General features: G+C 36.0%; 1 pseudogene; it reads right to left on the bottom strand.

Annotated features, from left to right (window-relative positions):
* Positions 1 to 2,345: 2,345 nt before the first annotated feature.
* Positions 2,346 to 3,567, bottom strand: LOC112757687 (GDP-fucose transporter 1-like; annotated as a pseudogene).
* Positions 3,568 to 6,620: the final 3,053 nt, after the last annotated feature.

The following is a 6,620-nucleotide window of genomic DNA, read 5'->3' as shown; positions in this document are numbered from 1 at the left end:
CCTATTCTACCCGCATAAATATCAACTTTTTTCAAAGTAAATATAAAATTCAATCATTTCAAATTTTATATATATATTAATAACATAAAAAATAACAAACTAATGCACTAAATTACTAAATTAACTAACTAGTGTAGTGGTTGTTCACTTATTGTATATCATTACATAAGAGAGGTTGTGGGTTCAACTCTCACTTCCTTCAAAAGCATCATGTTTAAGCATTTCATTCTTACGTTCCATTAGAAATTTCTCCTAAAGCTTGAAAAATGAGATGAATCTGGAAAAAGCCTTGACTTTAGGACTAGAGGGTGGGTTTTTGCCCGGCTTACTGAGACTCCGTTCTCATTATACTCAAATAGAAAGAAGTTGGATCCTTGACAAGGTGGTCCTATCCTAGGCTTAGAGCTGAGCTAGACCCCTACCTCAAACTTATTTCGGAATGATTTAGAGAGCTGCGAATTAGGCTTTCAGACTGGTGGCAAGCAAGGCAAGAAGATAAAGTCCTGACCTTAAGCAGATTTTTGACATCTTTCTTGCATCTGCTTTCAGGTTTGACATGACATTAGAGCTCATAGTACCTAATTTTTATAAAATATGTGTTATATTTGAGATGTGGGTATGATGTTTTGCTAGGATTTTAAGGAATGAACTCTTTGGTCCTACACATGGGCCCAACGGTAAAACTTGGTGGAACGATAATGAAGAAGTATAGGGGTAGCAATGGATAGGATATGGTAGGGTTTTGAGCCAATTTTAACCTTACCTGCGGGTTGAGAATATCTCAACCCTAACCCTACCCGTTCTTAACCCGCGGATATCCAACCTAATTGCGGGTTACGAAAAAAGATGTAACATTATTATATAACTTGATGATAATTTCAAATAAAATTGATTTTTATGTAAAAAAAATATTAAATTATCAATTAATGATCTTCTTTTAATGACTAGAGATCTTTTGCATTTAGTGAGAGATCTTTAGTTCAACATCCACTTAAAATATATTTTTATATAAGTATATAACATATACATATATAGGGTGCGAGTTGGTTGGATAGAGTTGAGACACAACCCGCACTCTACTTGACCCGCACGAAAACCATATCCGCACCCTATCCTACCCACTGCGAATCGAGTTGGCAACCCTATATGTTGTCACCCCAAAGAAGTACCATCCATATCCACAAACTTAATATAAAGCTCTATTACTTGTTGGATATCACGCTCCTTTATATCGGACACTAGCTGTCATCCAATGAAAGAAATTGATATTCTACTTATGTGTTCAATTCCAATTATTTCGATATACATTAGAATAAAACTTTTAAGCTTTATCAAATATTACAACCACCAAGTAAGCATAATAATGGAATAATTGCATACAAGACATGCACTATCATCTTTACATATAATAGTTTTATTTGGATAAACACAACTATATGTTCACTAGAATTTGAGCTTGAGAATACATTAGAATTAACGAATGAATTATTTAGAAATTAGGATTTAGTATTTGTAGGCCAGTCATTTTTTTTTTCCTTGATCTCTTGCTATTTCACAGGCACTACGTGCAAAATTGGGAAACCTTATATTGTTCTATTTCACTTTTTCTGACTGCGAAATTTCGTTAACGCCTTTATTTCCAAGACATGCAGCGAATGCGAAAATTGTGTTAATGTGTTTGATTAATGTCATGACCAATTTTTCATAGTGACCGTGAAATTGGTTTCTATCTTAATTTCACAATCCGAACTTGTAAAGTTAGATTGCCAATAAAATTATGAAATAATAAGCAAAAATTATTTTTTTTAAATAAATTAGTAAATAAGGAATTTTTAAGATAAAAAGTCAAAAATTAATATGATATAAAAGGGTGATGAAATTTCTGTTTGAATGAATGCATAATGAAGATTTTTATTTTTTTGCACAATATCAGCTTTGACTTCTTTTTATTTAATGATGTAGTTTTCAACCATGCTATGTATGAGGGAAAAAAAAAACTATCAAAACAATTATTGGCATAAAATATATGTTTGAATTAGGGGATTTATATTTAAAATGTATAGAACACAACACGTGTGTATATATAAAAATAGAATAAACTATCATTTGTACCCATAAACTTTGTGAATGTTGACAAAAATATCCATTAAATAAAGAAACTAATGTTGTACCAAAAAACAATGGGTTTGGTATGACAAAAGTACCCAAATCATAATTTTTTGTTGACTTTTTAATAAAATTTCTAAATTACTCCCATTATCTTTTCTAAATCTCAAACTTTCACAACCCTCATCACCACCAACACTTTCCCTGATTATTACCACCGTCTCCCCTTTCCCTCTTCACTACCACCACTCACCATCAACACCACCAGCACCACCATCATCTCCCTTTAACACCATCATTCCTTTTTTTTGGAGGTTTTCTCTGAGCAGTTGTGAGCTAAGCTGTAAGTAACTAATCAAAATTATAAGAGCATTGGGATCAAACAAAAACCTGGAACCAGATCTCAAATCATTGAAAACCTCAAGATTCTCACCGGTAAGAAATCAGAACAAGGGCGCAATCATAAAAGAGAACAAATTGTTGTACAAAACAAAACTCCAAGAGTTCAATCCTAAATTCATGATCATGTGCTTGACGTAAACTATCTAAGTAGTGATTGTGATAAGATAAGCAAAAACCCAAAAATAAATAGTAAAGGTAAAAGCGGAATCAATGGCGACATACCTCGGTGCCAGCAAGGATAACAACGCGGGAGAAAAATGTGAACTTGGAGGGGCAAGGCAAGTGGTGGAAGACGGTATCCACAAGGGCGACGAGGAGAAGAGTGAGAGATTGGAAGACGATGAAGGTGTCGACATCGACGCGGCGGAGGAGGTTGGTGTTGGTGAAGATGACGAGAGGAAGAAGACGAGTGTGGCGGGAAAGAAGTGCTTGGCGGTGTCAACAATGAAGGGGTCGTGGTAGAGGAACCCCAATTTGTCGAGAAGGTAGATGCCGAGAGCGAAAGTGAGGTACTGGAGTGCAGTTAAGAGGTCGGGGTGGTTGAATTGGGTGATAGCATACTTGTTGATGATAGTGGAGAGACTGGAGCAGAGTGCGTAACCGACCACAAGAAAATGAGATTTTGTGGAGAGAGGAGGGGAGGTAGTAGTAAGGAAGGTGCTGGTGGTGGTGAGGGTTGTTGTGAAAGTTTAAATTTTGGGGTAGAAGATAAAAGATGGGGGTAATTTGAAAATTTTATTAAGAAGTCAATAAAAATTAGGATTTTGGTATTTTTGTCACACGAAACCCATGATATGGGTACAACATTAGTTTTTTTATTTGATGGGTACTTTTGTCCGTATTCGCAAAGTTCATAGGTATAAATGGTAGTTTATTTGTAAAAATACATATGATTTCGTGTTATATTTTTGTACACTCGCATTTTTTATGTCACTACAAGAAAAACGTTGAGTACCTTCAGAATTACCGTCGGATTGAGCGTCGACTTGTATCGGCGGATTTACTGTCAGATTTTTCGATGGAAAGGAGGAGAAATTTGTCGCCATAAAAGATTACCATCGGAAGAGATTTTCCGTTGCTAAAGCCGATGGTAATTATTGGTGCGAAAATATAACTCAACAGTGCTAATGTTACTGTCGGATATTCTGCCGGTATAACGATTTAAAGAAACGCGTCGTTTTGGTGATTTACCGTCGGAAAAATCCAATGGTAAAATTGGGTTAAAATTCAAACACAGAACCCCTCCCCCTTCACTTGTTCGAAACACACACACACACACACACACACACTCTCTCTCTCTCTCTCTCTCTCTCTCTCTCTCTCTCTCTCTCTCTCTCTCTCTCTCTCTCTCTCTCTCTCTCTCTCTCTCCGTCGAATCGTCACTGTCGCCACCGCCGGGAGCTCGTCGTCGTCATTGCTGCCGCCTGAAATACCCATTGAAGTAGTCGCTACACATCTCATCGATTCTGCTGCTGTTGCTGTCCCCGTTGCATCCTCCACCGTGGCTATCGTTCACGCCGCCATCACTACCGTCTCTGTCACCACCACGTTAAAGAGACCCTACAGCCACTATCATCGGATTTATTGTTGGTAGGGTTATTTTATTTTTACATATTAATTTATGACTTTAGCATTTTGTTAGGGTTTAAGTTAACTCAGTGGTTAAATTTGTTTAACGAAGTGTGTGATTAGGATTTGTTGTTTTAATTTAATAGATGTAAAAATCAAATAATGTTAGAGTAGGTTAGGTTAGGTGAGATTAAGAGTGCTTGAGTTGTTAGAAGATTTTAGTAGAGTTTAGTGAATTAGTTTCTTTCAATTGCATTAAACTTATGTCGCTTATTTTTGTCATATCTCTTGTTAGTTTGGTGAAATTAATTAGAATTAGACTTTAATTAATTGGAATAATGAGTTTTACTTATTCTTTCAAATTAGTTTCTGATTTAGTTTCAGCTTGTAAATTTAATACGTTTTTCTTTTTATTAGGACGGTACTATTTTCTCTGAGATCAGTTGGAGTTTATTTTTTTTGTTGTTTGTGCAGTAATATTCCAGGTTATTTTTTATCTCTGAATATAACGAATTGTTTAAATTTTATGTTGAACTTACTTTTCCTAGGATAGAGCTTTAAGACGGAAGTGGGAGAAGGTCGCATAATGGCGTCTTCTCGAAACCCTTGTTTGCTGAAAAATTGTGGAGTTATAAGGGGTTGCGTACTAGAACGGTAAGGATTTGATGTTTTATTGAATGCGTGTATGTTATAATTTATGCTTGTAGATGTTTTCTCTGTGAAAACTGTTATATTTATTTGATGGATGTCTCTGAATTAAGGAGAAATTCTGCCAAATTATCACTTAAATTATTTAAAATATGTTTGGTTTGTCAGAAAATGATAATTATATTTGGCGAGTGATTCTAATTATAGAGTACACTTTGCATAATTTTCTAAAAAATTTAATAATTATAGGGGGTGTGTTTCATTATGATTCCTAGTCATCGTCTATGGATGTATGAGAGGGATAATGGTGGTCGGGGGAGTTTAAAACCTGAATTCTTTGATAGGGTTGACGTGTTTGTCATGCATGCCTTCAGCATGGAACAATTTAGGTCTGAAGGAATATCTAGGTGTCCGTATCAAAAGTTTTGGTTGACTAAGTGGTTAAGACCTGCAGACATAACGCTTCACCTCTATCGTAACAGGTTCATGGATGAGTATTGGATGTGCACGAAACACAGAGAAGTGGACAAGTAAGGAATTAACCGGTCTGCATCTAATTTGAATAGGTTCTATTGTCAATCAATGAAGGTTCGGGTTGTGAGAGACCTAAACATGGAAGAAATAACTTGGGAGACTAACCAAGAAAGATACAACGAGATGGTATTTAATGCAACAGGTGTTACGAAATTGGAAGAGGCTGAAGAAGAGCCTAACCCAGAGGTAAAGAAATTTTATCATCTGTTAGAATATGTTGTGAAACCTTTGTTTGAAGGGTGCGTTCATTCGGAGTTGTCTGCATGTGTTAGAATGATGAGTATTAAGTCAGAGTCAAATCATACCCAATATTTTTGATAAGTGGCCATCCTTTGCAACAAACTGGTATGCGTCATATCCATTGGCATCTCCTGAAACCACGACGAAGCAAAGAAGCTAGTTTTAAAATTGGGTCTAAATGCAGTGAAAATCGATTGTTGTTTGAATGGTTGTATATTGTACTACAAGACGGATGCAGACCTAATTGAATGCAGATTTTGTAGATCACCAAGGTTCTAAGTCAAGAGAGAACAGATTCGTAAACGCCAGTTAAAGAGAATTCCAATGAAACGGATGCACTACTTGCCCTTAATCCCTAGACTGAAAAAAACGTGTTTGATAATATCATGCACACAGTAATGGACGATGAGCGAACAAAGGACAACAATAAGGTTAGGTAAGACGTAGTAGACATTTGCAGGTGGCCAGATCTGAATTTAAAGATACTTGATAATGGGCGGTGGGCTAAACCAAAGGTGGTGTTCACTCTAATGAAGGAGGAGAGACAAAATATATTTGTACATGAATTAAAGGATTAATGTTTTTTGATAGTTACACATCTAACTTGAGCAGGTGTGCAAATGTGTCACAGGGTAGGCTTGCTAGGTTAAATAGTCAAGATTGCCACATCTTCATGGAATCTTTGCTTCTTGTCACATTCAAAGAACTTCCAACCAATATCTGGAAACCCTCACAAAAATAAGTGTTTCTTTAGGAAGTTGTGTGCTATGAAATTTAGCATTAACTATCTCACAATTATGGACTAGAACATTCCTATCATACTTTGTAAGCTAGAGAGGATATTCCTTCCATCCTTTTTTGACGTTATGGAATATTTAGCAATCTGATGCAGATTTTCAAAATCCACAAACTAACCGGCAAGTGCACTGGGTCGTACCAAGTAATACCTCAAGTGATTGAGGGTCGATCCCACAAGGATTGATGAACTGAGCAACAATGGTCGAATGAATCACTTAGTTAGGCAAGCAGAAAGTTGTGTTTTGAGGGTTGTAAAACGCATTAAACAGTAAATTCAGAGAATTGGAAAGCAAACAATAAAAATGGTGTGAAATATGTGAGAG

The sequence above is a fragment of the Arachis hypogaea genome, chromosome 16, assembly GCF_003086295.3.
Source record: "Arachis hypogaea cultivar Tifrunner chromosome 16, arahy.Tifrunner.gnm2.J5K5, whole genome shotgun sequence".
Taxonomy (NCBI): domain Eukaryota; kingdom Viridiplantae; phylum Streptophyta; class Magnoliopsida; order Fabales; family Fabaceae; genus Arachis; species Arachis hypogaea.
The sequence above is the reverse complement of the archived record's forward strand: the minus strand, read 5'-3'. Positions and strand labels throughout refer to the sequence as shown.